The sequence below is a fragment of the Ochotona princeps genome, chromosome 5 (assembly GCF_030435755.1).
Source record: "Ochotona princeps isolate mOchPri1 chromosome 5, mOchPri1.hap1, whole genome shotgun sequence".
NCBI lineage: Eukaryota > Metazoa > Chordata > Mammalia > Lagomorpha > Ochotonidae > Ochotona > Ochotona princeps.
In genome coordinates, this window is record NC_080836.1 from 55957831 (window position 1) to 55970897 (window position 13067).

At 38.0% G+C, this 13067-nt stretch overlaps 1 long non-coding RNA gene across 1 annotated transcript in view; it reads left to right on the forward strand.

Annotated features, from left to right (window-relative positions):
• Positions 1-13067, forward strand: part of LOC131480380 (uncharacterized) — a 187701-nt gene that overhangs the window by 51801 nt on the left and 122833 nt on the right. The window contains exon 3 of the long non-coding RNA XR_009245468.1: positions 12171-12479. This is a non-coding gene — a long non-coding RNA (uncharacterized LOC131480380). The remainder of the gene's footprint in view (positions 1-12170; positions 12480-13067) is intronic.

Below are 13067 nucleotides of genomic sequence, written 5' to 3' on the forward strand. Positions count from 1 at the left end.
TTAGGATAAAGATTTCCAGGTTATTAAAGGGTGTCTTTCTAGGGTACTTGCCTTCCTGTGTCACAATTGAAACATAAGCTTATTTTTCAGTAACAATCATGACAGAACTTCTACATGGCATCTGCTACTCATTATTCAGTTGACATTTCCATTTCTGGAATTCTGGGGTTTGTCTGAAATCATTCATGACATTTACAAAATGCTTGTTGAATTTTAAACTGGACCCGAGAGATCACCAAGTCCTTCCTCCTCATTTAAAATGAGGAAACAGTGATCAGGGAGGGGTCAGTGACTTGCCAGGGTTGTGCTTCTCTGGCTGACTGTTGTGTGGCGTTTGGATGCCTTCCTTGAACCCTGTGATAACTGGATTCTGTGATCAAAGCGATAGTGCTGTTGTGTCACTGCCAAGCACGTGCGCGTTTCACAAAGATTGTCTTTGGGAGCCTGTGCAGCTTGCTACCTCTAGATAGTTATTCCACAGTGACACTTCTGTCACTGTCTTTGGACTGGATCCATCTATCCCATTTCTCAGTAGCAATACCTCTGAACTCCAGGAACAAGAAAAATGTCTGTCGTGCAGGTTGGACATAGCCTTGCCTGGGTTCCCTTCTCATTTCACTACTTCGTCAGCTGTGGACCTGAATCTGTCGCTCTGCAAATTTTAGGTTCCTGAGCTGCCAAATGGGAATAATTTCATGGTGGCTCTTTTTAAAGGTTTTTATTAGATGATGCAAATCAAATTAGCCTGGCCTTTAGCAAATATTCAGTGTGGGATAACTGATCATTTAAAATGTTTTGGAAAGAAAGTTATATTCCATCTTAATTGGTTGGGTTTTCCCACTTCCCCAGTTTTGTGCATCCTGGTCTTTGACTCTGAATATCTTCTTCTTTCCTTAATGTCCTTGTTCAGGTTCTCTCTCAACTCCTTCCATCTTCAATCACTTTGTCTCCACTCCCTGCCTGATTTTATTTTTCTTTTGTGCTCAATGAATACTTTAAGTTGACTCTTGTAGGATTTTTTTTTAAAAGATTCATTTACTTATTTGAGAATCAGAGCTGAATCCCAGATGACCACAATGACCAGGGCTGGGGTGGGCTGAAGCCAGAATTCAGGAGCTTTATCCAGGTCTCACATGTATTGTGACAGGGGTACAAGCACTCTGTGTCATCTCCTGATGTTTTTCCCAGACTAGTAGCCAGGAGCTGGATTGGAAGTGGAACAGTCATGGCACAATTGGTAGCCATATAGGTTGCCAGGCATCAAAGGTGGTGACTTTACCTGCTATGCCACAGTGCTAGTCCCACACTCGTGGTTTAATTTATTTGAAAGAGAGGAGAGGAGAGGAGAGGAGAGGAGAGGAGAGGAGAGGAGAGGAGAGGAGAGGAGAGGAGAGGAGAAGAGAAGAGAAGAGGTCAAAGAACTCTCATCCACTCTTCAAATGGCTGGAATGGCTGGACCAAGCCAAAGCAGACTAGAACTCATGGACAAGCATGTTTTTCATAAGTGTGGTATGTATTAAGTACTTGAACCATCTCCTGCTGCCCCCTAGGGGCATGTGCATTAGTAAGAAATGAAAATGAAGAGCCAAACCAGGATTCAAATGTAGGCACTCCAATAAGCGATGTGGGTGCCCTAAACAGTGTGTTACCTTCTGTAGTATATGCCTGCCTCCCTCATGTTTTCCATAGCATATGTAACTTACAATAAATATTTTAACATCTTCAGCATGACCTGGTTCAATGAGGGGGCATATGACAAATGCTTGAGAATCATTATTAGAAATAAATTTACTAAGCAGCATCAAAGGATTAAAACACTGATTCCAGTGATGGCTACCAAAGTGTTGTAATAATTATGTTCTATAAAATCTTATTTTAAAAGTATTTTGTATGTTAGGAATGTAGTGCCCCTTCCCCCAAATTAGAAACCAAATCCTTGTTGGGAGTGGAATCATGACTTTCCTTTGCATCCAAATTCTGCAAATCTTGGGTTTCCTTTTAGTACTGTTGGACTATATTATACTTAGTATTGAAAACCAAAGTCCTGCTTTAAATTGTATGTAACATAATGATCCAAGGCCTGAGGACAATAATGAGACTATATCTCCAGCTCACATTCATAGTCCTATTCTTTCCAAAATGTCAGGAAGTGACATAGTCATCAAGAATATACCACAGCAATGCTATGATTAGGATCAGAGATTACTTTATCACAAACTATTCGGAAAGCACCCTAAACAGTTGGGCTTTATGATAATACTGCCGTGGATCCTGTCAGTCTGGTTTTTTTTTTGTTGTTGTTGTTGTTTTTTAAGGTTTATTTATTTATTTTATTGGAAAGGCAGATCAGATTTACAGAGTGAAGGAGAGACAGATCCTGCATCTGCTGGTTCAGCCCCCAAGTGGCCAAAATAGCTAAGTGGATCTGAAGTCAGGAGCCATGAGTTTCTTCTGGGTCCCTCACACAGATGAAGGTCCCAAGGCTTTGGGTCATCCTTTATTGCTTTCCCAGGCCACAAGCAGGGAGCTGGATGAGAAGCAGAACAGCCAGGATACAAACTGGTGCCTATATGGGATCCCAGCACTTGCAAGGTGAGGATTTAAATATTGAGCCATTGTGCTGGGCTCTCAGTTTGTTTTTGATCCCATGGTTTCCTAGCATCCATTTAACAGATCTTTCTCACATAAAGTAGAATTGTTTGGAGTATTACCATTTAAGCTGCAACTTGAAACACTGCAAGGCCTTGGTTCAGTTTTGTGGTTTATTTAAACAAGGAATATTTTTCTCTATTTGTATGTGTTCCTTACTAACACAGGAATCCAGATCGTAATTTTTGTGCAGTTCCTTGATAGTGGCCAAGATATCCAAAATGCCAGAGGAACAAGGCATCATGCCCTGTGCATCCCCAAGCAGTTATACCAATGTTGGGGTACTGCTCAGTATTTTTTTAAACTGGGTGTCTGTTCAGGTATTGGTGTCTGATTGCAATTATTAGAATAATGTACATATTTCAAGGCAGTCATGCAGCTACAAGACAAGAATACTGCAGAAAGTTTATGGGAAATGTAACTATAAGAAGTCTATTTTGGTGCAAAGGATTGGAAATTCATGTGTATTTTTTATAATATATGTATTCTCTGAAGTTTTAAAAAGATGCTTTACATATAGGGTATTTCTGGTATAGCCTATTAATTTTCATTGACATATAAAAATTGTGTTTGCTTGTTTTGTTCCAACATGAGATTCTTAAATATGCATATGTTGTGGAATGGGAAAAATCAAGCTGATGAATGTACACATTACTACATGTACTAGGATATTTTTGCAATGAGAACATTACAAAATCTCTCCTAGCAATTTTCAAGTGCATAATACATTGTTGTTCAGCAGATCTCTTATTCTTCCTAACTGATATCTTATATCCTTTGGGCAATATCGCTACAATCTTCTCTCTGTCCCTCCGCCTTCAGTAACCACAATTTTACTTCTTGTTTCTGTAAATTTGAAATCATACAGTATTTGCCTTTCTGTTCCTGGCTTATTTCACATAACATATTGTCCCCTAGGTTCATTCATATTTTTTTCAAATCACAGGATTTCCTTCTTTTTAAAAGTTTGAATAGTATTCCATTGCTTATACAAACCACATTTTCGTTACCCATTCATCTGTTGGTAGGCACATAGATTGATTCCATATTTTGGCAATTGTGAATGGTACTGCAATAAACCTGCAAGTGCAGATATTTTTAGAATACACCGATTTCATTTCTTTGCATATACAAAGGACTGTGAAAATATTTGTGGGAAGGTACATATGTGAAAAACTATAATTTTATTTTTAAAAAAACGTATTTATTTATTTGAAAGAAGAAGAAAGGGGGAGAGAAAGAAGGAAAGGAAGAGAGGAGAGGGAAGAAAAGAGGAGACATAAAGAGACCTCTCTTCCCTCCTCAAATACCAGGAACCAGGAATTCAATTCATGTCTTCCCATGGGTGGTGGGGTTCCAACCACTAGAACCGTCACCTGTTATCTACCTCCCAAGGTCCACACTGGGAAGGAGCTGGAATTGGAAGTGGAGCTAGGAGTCAGATTCAGGCACTCTATCATGGTCTGAGGGTGTCCTAATGGCATCATAACAACAATGTCAAAATGTATGACTGCCAAAATTTTTTTCCACAAGAATAAACACCTTTGAATCACCTGTTTTTCTATGAGGTGGATGATATAATGATTCTATTTTTTTAATTTTCTGGTATATCCTCTATTTTTTCTTTTTCCTCCATCCATTCAACTAATATGGTTGTCAAATGTGGGGCAAAGCAGAGAAGACCTCACAAGCACCCTTAGCACTCACCGAGTTTAATTCTAGAATCTTTTTTGTCTTTGTGCTTCTAGGATCTTCCTCCTCCTCCTCTTCCTTCTTCTTCTTTTTTCTTCTTCCTCCTCTTCTTCTCTTTCTTCTTCTCTCTTTTCCATAGTTCCCATCATTATGTTTTCACAACAGTAACAGTTAAATTTGCAATGATAATAACCAGTAAAAACTTTTAAGAATTACTTGTTTCAGACTATAGGACTATGCATATCTCATCGTCAAACTATTGTCCAAATTCATAATTGTTACTTTTTAAAATCTAATTTTGTTTCTTTCTTTTGACCCTCTACAATGACATTAAAGTATATAAAGGAAGCTTTTTGTTGTTTGAATGAAGAAAACTGGAATTATTTCAATTTACCTTATATATCTGAGTATCTGTGTTACTTGCACAATTTGGTTAATGGACTGATGTGTCCACTGATGTGCTTCAGAGTCTAGTTTTGTTCTTGATAAATTGTCTACTGCTTTCTTTGTGTTTGAAAATAATTTTTTGTTTGTGCCATTTGTTGCACCAATATTTCTCTTTATTACTTTATAAATACTGCCAGTGATAGCATGTAAAGTTTAGTGCTCATAGCATGTCTTCCATGTTTAAATTTGAGTGCTAGGTATGGTGTAAAGCTCACAGCCGGTGGTTTTTCTTTTTTTCTTTTTCTGTTTTCCTTCCTTCCTTCTTTTTTTTTTCTCACCATAAGTGATTAATAGAATATGCCATATGTTTTTCACACCAACATTGGTGATAACTGACATTATGCTAGGTGAAGCACAATTCAGGATGTCCTTAAGTGTTAATTGTTGCATTAAGTAATGATGACTTAATGAAGGACTAAGAAGATGAGTATAGCTTCAAGATAAGTAGAATTCCTCTGCTACAAAAGAAACTATTTTTAGAATTGCCAATGGTATGTTCATCCCTAGGACCACAGTGAGATGAACAGGAAATGGAGAAATCTTTGCTAATGAACAAGGATCAAAACCCAGGAAAAGCACAGACCCTTCCTGTTTGGAAGGGCAGTGTTTGGAAACCCCGTGACTCCCCCACATTATTCCACCCTGGAGAGGCAGTTGGTTGTTCCCATCACAGAGATGCATTCCAGGATGCAGAGCTATGCAGGAATGTAATTTGAAGCAAAGAGCAGTTGATAAGTCATGAATTGCAATTATGAATGGAAGTTATGGATTACAAAAAATTTAGTTATGTCCCTAACTATGAAAGTAAAATATTTTTTGGAATATGCTTGTATTTTCTAAACAGGAATTACACAAAATTACTTGGAATGCATAGCAAGATGAGGTGTTTTCTGTTATGAGATTAATTAAGTGAAAATAGTGAAATAAAATAATTCAGATGGACAATAATATTTTTAGAGTGGATTTCATTTGTAAAACATACTATTTACTACTAATTTTACTATTACTAATATTTACTATTTACTAATTTTACTATCTTTTATTTTGTAACCCTATGATATTAATGCTTTGTAATATTCCTTTAACAGCTGGAGAAATCACATGTCTCCCCCAGGTCTAACTGTCAGTATTTGGGATTGGGGTTCCATAGCCTATAACTATAACCATATTTCTTTTTTCTTTCTTTTTTCCTCTCTTTCTTTCTTTCTTTCTTTCTCTTCCTTCCTTCCTTCATTTCTCGCTTTCTTTTTTTTTTCTTTCTCTCTCTCTTTTTTTTTTTTTTTACAAGTAGTTTCTTTGAACTTGACTGGACAACAAGATGATGGACTCTATGTTTGGTATATGCTTGCAATGGGGGAATCACAACTGAACTTGAACTGTGGTTATGCAACAAGGTGGAGGAATCCACCATGGTAGGAGGGTTTGGGGAGGGGTGGGCAGAATCCAAGTACCTATGAAACTGTGTTACATAATACAATGTCTTTCTCTCTCTTTTTAAAATGGTGCCTCTCAGGCTGTAACAACAGAAAAGTTTGTATTATTTTCTTCTATTACTTGTGTCTTAATCAAAGGTCAAATTCATATCTTTTCCAGATGGCCTTTTTGTGGTTGTTCATGGAACCTGGCTTATGATTCCTCTCGGGCACCTCTTTGACTTAAGATGCTAATATCCAACTTTCTAAGTTCCCCTGCATGAGTAGCTTGATATGATCTGATACCTGCTTACAATACTTTTAGTAATTCCCTACTGGCTTAGGATGGCTCTGGGTGTTTGTGCTTAGTAAAACTGTCTGCTACCTGCCCTTAGAAAATATCTTGGTTTTATATCTCGCAAACTGCTTGTTGCTAAAGGCAAAATGTGGAATGGCAACTGATGGAATTTCACTGTGCTATAGAAATTAGGTGCAACTACTTATATTAAGAGTGTTATAAATCTGAACTTTGTTTTGGGGGAAAGGGAAAGAATAAAAGTAAAACATGTGACAGTGTAGGCTGCAAATTGCCAAGGTGAAAACGGTTTTCCTTAAGAAACTATTAAGCCTTTCCATCGAAAAGTCATGTTTTATCTTGAATTGCCCTTAAAATGTGAAGGAATAACCCAGGTTTCTAAACAATTAATCAATCAGTTTTCTGTAGTGCTATTCCACCTTGTTCAGGGCATTTCTCTTTGCTCTCTATTTACTTTTTTAAATTGAAAGACGAAAGAGCGAGAGAGAGAGGAGAGGGAAACTGTTCTATCCAATATACTCTCTAAATGTCCACACCAGTTGGGGCTGTGCCAGGCCTAGTCCAGGAACCAGGCCAAATCTGGGGACTCAATCCCTTGAGCTATCACCTGCTACCCCCAGGCATGCATCAGCAAGAAGTTGGAATTGGGATGTGGGCATACTAAAAAGCACCTTAATTATTTGTCAGTTGCCCACCCCTCTTTTCCAGTATTTGAAACAAAAACAACTTATTTTTAAAGTAATTCATGTTAATTGTGGAACACTAGGATACATGAGTAAAACAAAGTGTATTTAACAGAATTTATTTATACAGAAATTATTGTCAATATTTTAGTATACTATATCCTGCGAATATTTACTTTATATACACAGACACAAATTTCAGTGTAAACTGTTCTTTTTAACACAGGATCTTTCCATCTCATTAAATATTGTTTGACAGCCTTATTTTTAATGGTCATCTACTAGTCTGTGTGTAATTATATCTTAGCCAAAACTGTTGCGGTGGAAATGGATAGTTTCCAGTTTTATACTGTTACAAGCAATACGGCGCTGAATGCTTTTGTAGCTAAATTTTGGTACACATTTAAGATTGTTTTTCTTAACATAAATTTCTATAAATGAGAATATTAACAACAGGATTTGGAAATTACACAATTGCTCCTCCAGGTGACACTGATGCAATTTCACACATGGCAGTTTTTTAAATTTTTTTTTTCAGAAGTATTTTTTTCATTTCATTTCATGGCACAGTTTCATAGGCTCTGGGATTCTCCCAACCCCTCTCCAAACTCTCCCCCATATTGAATTCCTCCATATTGTTACAATAGTACAGTTCATAACCAGTCATGATTCCTTCATTACGGGTATGGACCATGCAGAGTCCAGGATCTTATTGTCCAGACCAATTCAACAGTTTCATTGGGAGACCAATCCTTGGTTTGAAAGTAGAGCTGGCAGAATATCATCCCCACCAATGAGATACCACTACACAACTTCAACAACAGGAAGAAACATGGAAATTAACAGCATCATGAAGTTAATTAACATGATATTGAGTGACCAATATGTTAGAAAATACAAGTTTTTTAACCACATCCTGTAACTATTTCCTTGACATCTCAATATTAGTATATACACAACCGGCTGCTATAAACCTAAAAATGGTTATAGAGTGCTATTCAGCTGTCTCGTGTCTATTTTCATTTTTATATTTAGCAGCTTATAGAATTCAAGAGTGATTTTTACTGTACTTCGCGAATTTTAGTATGTTCTAAACAGGCTTATAACTCTAACAAGGCATATGTCAATGATTGAGGAACAGGACAATTTTCAGAGGGGTGTGCAGAAAAATCTTCAATACCTTAGTGAGGAGTAACTGATCTTTGTGTCTTAACTAGTGAGGTATATGGTAGTCCAAGCTGACTTTTTCCTGTCTGTTCTAAGCTTTCCTTATTGCTCTCTATCTGTCTATCTGATCTAATTTTGGGGGCTCCAGAGTGACCCTGATGGTCATTGCAAGAGAGAGTAGGGAGCCAAAGTTGGAACTAACTAAGGACCAGAGAAAGCTCCTCTCCTGAGTCCCGAAGGAAGTTTACTGTTCTTCTGTTTCTGAAGACTGTTCAGGGTTCCCAGCTGTTGTTCCGATGACATTAGATCCTGTGAGGAAGGATTTGGGCTTCTTCCACCCCAAGTGGGAGATCCAATAGGGAATGGTTGACCTCAGAGTTCTTGGCCTACGAAGGCACTCCAATTCCCTCATTGACAGTTGGGATATAGTCCTTAGTGCCCATACTGATAGTCTTTGGTGAGGTACTGGGAGTCTCTGGGGTTAGGATACAAGCCTCGTCCTGTCCTCCTGTTCCACTCTGAGATCCCCTCCTGTTCTGTGCATATGTCCTCCTTTTAAGAGGCTATGACAGTTTGTTTTAAAAAATATTTATTTGAAAGAATGTGACAGAAAGAGGAGAGACATGGGAAAAAGATCTTCCATCTGTTGATTCTCCCCCTAAACAATGGTGATGGTCAGGACTAGGCCAGGCTGAAAGTAGGAGCCAGGAATACCATCTGGGTCTCCATGTGGGTTGCAGGGGTCAAAGTACTTGGGCCGTCTTCCACTGCCTTCTGAGGCACATTAGCAGGGAGCTGTATCAGAAGCAGAGCAGCCAAGACTCGAATTAGCACTGTTACATGAGATGCCAGCATCATAGGTGGTGGGTTAACACAGTGCACTACAATGCCAACCTCCAACATGACATTTTTCATCATTCTTTGGAGCGATTTGGTGTGTTTTTATTTATAGCCATAAAAACCAGGGCCATTCTTTATCTTTGTTCAATGGCAATGGATAAGCTGATTCCCAGCCACCTTTCTATCCATATCCATCTCTTCCTTGGGCTTTATGTTTTCCAGTTTGGCACTTTGGTAAGGTTAGTTCATGTAAAGGAAACCAACAATAGAAGAGCAGAGTGGAGAAAGAAGTAAACACATTATCCTGTTTGGACTTTGGTGACTGTAGGACTGTCCTTGTAATGATGTTCTGATTTTCTTCCAGTTTCCACAGTCGCTAGCATTTGAGACACATCGCTATAATAAAACCAAAGAGACAACAAATCATGTCCGTTGTTTCAAAGTTTTGCCCCGCTAAGTGCCTCCTCAGTATTATGGCCTTAGTTCTCCCTCTGCGCAAGACTCTACTTGTTCTCAATGATCCAGAGTGGCCTACCATAGTAACCTCAAATGGCTCTGGCCTTTAGAACCCCAAAGACCTTCTTTAATAATTGAGTTGGTCTCCTGCAGCGATGAAATTTGCTGTCAATCTTTAAGGGACAATTTGAAAAAATAAAATCCCAGCCTTTTACTTTTAGAAAACATGTATGGTGGCTGATCATTTTTGTCTTTCCCATGTAGATCGCACATGCATAAAGAGTAACATTAAATTCTTAGAGAGCTTGTAATAAGGGAATGGAAAATACATTTATTCAAATAAGATGAGTCCACGTAAGATAAAAATAGAGTTATTTTTGTGGTTACCAGCCTTTTATTACCCAGTAGCATAATGACACTACAGGCCAAACTGCTTTAATTTTATTTAATTTAGAGAGAGTCATACAGAAGAGAAATTCCATTTTCAGTTCTTTTTGTGAACAAGCAAAATAAGTGATTTAATGTGAAAAATCCTAGGGATTACAGCAGATGAGCTGATGTGGTTCATTGACCACAAAGAAGAAACCAGCACTCTACAATTAAACATCTAGCAAGTGGCTATAGTTAAAGCAAAGATAAGTTTTCTACCTGGATATGAGTGTAAATAACATCTATATTTCTCCAAAGAACTTACAGGAATAGGCTTAGTTCAAAGAATATGTAAAAAAAAAAAGAATTGTTACGTGTGGAGTATTAATGTGTCATAAATGGGTTACTCAATGGTTATTTGAAACTGGATTATTTAAAGGTTTTCTTCTATTCCATGTTTTCAAAAAATAGTACTGGTGCTCTACTAAATTATTCTGTGTTCTAAATGCAGTTTTCCTCAAAATTCCTCAGCTCAACCTAGGTTACTGAAGCTAATACACCCCTTTTTTAACCTATAAAAATAAAACAAAGATTTTATAACAAGTTTTATTAATGCGTCATCAGTCCTGTTATTTCCTTAAAACAGAGTTTTCTCTGATGGTATAATTTAGCAACAATCAGGACATCAATATCCCTAGCAGAAAGGAAGACTTTGGAACTACGAAATACACAGATCATGAGTTTGTTAATATCACTGGCATTCATTAAATAGCACACCCAGGTCAATGAAGGGTCTCACTCATTGGGAGTTAGAATAATTTTAACAGGCTTGAATTATGTCAGTATGGTAGCAAATTAACTAAGGTGATCTGTGGATACCTAAAAGAAGGATCTTGCAAAGTAAGAAAGTCCAGTGTTCTCTGTACTTCAAACAGGTAGAGACAACAATGGAAATATAAACAATTAAACCTCTTCCAGCAGTCCAAAGCGTACTCGGCACTTGAAATGATAGTGAATATCTTAAAATTCTGTTTAGAAATTATAACCTCTAATGAAGTCAAGCCCAAGAAAAGCAATCAAGAAATACAATGGTTCTTGAACCATGAAACCACTGAATTGTTAGAAGTTTGGCTAAGGTGTTGTGACGGGTTCTCGGAGGAAAGAGGTGTTGCTTCTCCTCTACCCAGAGTATCCCTGCTTTCATCTGAGCTGTACTCTGAAACTCTAAGTCTCAGTTAAAGGAATATTTCCTAGATATTTGTAGCAATGTTAACAATAATGATTTTATGGGCATGTGTTGTATCATTGTGGGTTAAGCTGTCATTTGCTATGCCAACATTCCACCTTGGAGATCTGGTTCAAGTTCCAGGTACTCTACTTCCAACCCATCCCTCTGCTAATGCACCTAGGAGCAGAACATGGCAGAAGGCAGCAGAACATGGACCTAGGACTTGGGCCCCTGGCACCTATTTGAGAGATCCAGATGGAGTTGCAGGCTCCTGGCCTCAATCTGGCCAAACCCAAAGCCCCACTCATGGCAGCTATTTGGGGAACCAGTAGATAGAAGATCTCGCCCTCTCTCTTTCCCCATCCTTCATATAAATAAATAAACAAATAAATATTGTTAAAAGGTTAAAATATAGAACAATATCAGGTAACCCTAAAAATGTGATCTGCTCATGCTTTAAATACGGCCAGAATAAATCCGTCATGGACACCAACACTGGAAGATTCGCTAATTGCTTATGGACTAGTTTTAGAAACTGAGTTTAAAGCAGCCCAATGACTAATAAAAATGGCTGCTTGATAAATACTGATGAAATGAATGAATAAGCTCGTAGAAGAGCGGGAGGAGTGTTGAGTGAGTTGGAAATTTGGATTCAAATTCTGATTATTTGAGGGTTTTCTCTCAGCTTCCACTTGTCAAATTCTGTTGGGGAAGTTTAAACTTTACCAGTTTTGAGCTCCTGTCCAGTTGTGTTTGGCATTTAGATCAGAAAAAAAAAATGTATGCTGTATTGGCAAGGAATTGGAAGGAGAACACATGCTGATGACCAGAGAAGCCAATAATGATCACGCCCCCAACAGCATCTGCAGTGCGCAGCAGAGCCTCCCTGACTGCCTCTTTGCTCTTCACAGATTCCCCCACAGGCTCAGAATGTCTTCATCCCCATTTCAAAAGTGGCAAAACTGAAGTTCAACAGGACGAGCCCTTTGCTTTGTGTTACCCAGTGATACAGCTGAGATTGGAAATTGCATCTTCAGGCACTCAACTATATAACAAGATTTTATAACACGGCCTCCCAGGTGGAAGGGAAGCATAAAGTGGCAGAGATTCCACAGAGTTGGATAGCTTGATTCTCCTCTCCCGAGAAGGAAGCTCGTAACCTAAGTCTCATAATTTCCCATCCAGAGTTTCATGCATGAAACTTTATGGCCTCTTGAAAGGTAAATGAGTAGGTTTGATTCATTGGAAGTCAGAAACAGCTTTTTAAACATTTGGGAATCAAGATAGGTAGTTAGTCTGCCTTGTAAAATTTTCTTAGGGATGTCACCCTCAGAAAAATTTATCTTAGTTTAGTATACTGCAAAGCTTATTCAAACCCTTCACATCTGCATAGCCAGTCATTGTGCATTAATCCTAGCTGCCTCTAATTCCCTGTGATCTGGGAAAGTAGCGACTTGTTTGCTATCACCAAGCCTCACCCATATAAAATAGGTCACCAAGATGTCACTTTTTATGAGGTTATTTACCCCATCTCTTTCTTTTTTGAGGCTGAGGATTTTGTGGTTTATTTTTCTTCTGTGTATTAGCGAGAGGAGTTCAGAGTGCTGAGTTTTGTGTGTTGAGTTTTGCTTGTTGTGAGTCCTGCGCAATTAAAAATACGTAAATAATATGAAAGACGGGTCAAGATACCTTCTAACTTTACGTAACAGTGATTGAAAAAAATCTTAAAGCAAAAAAGCTCTGCCATTCTTGATTTCCTAATTTATTTATAAATTACCAGAATCTGCACATGTAAATTTCAAAATTAT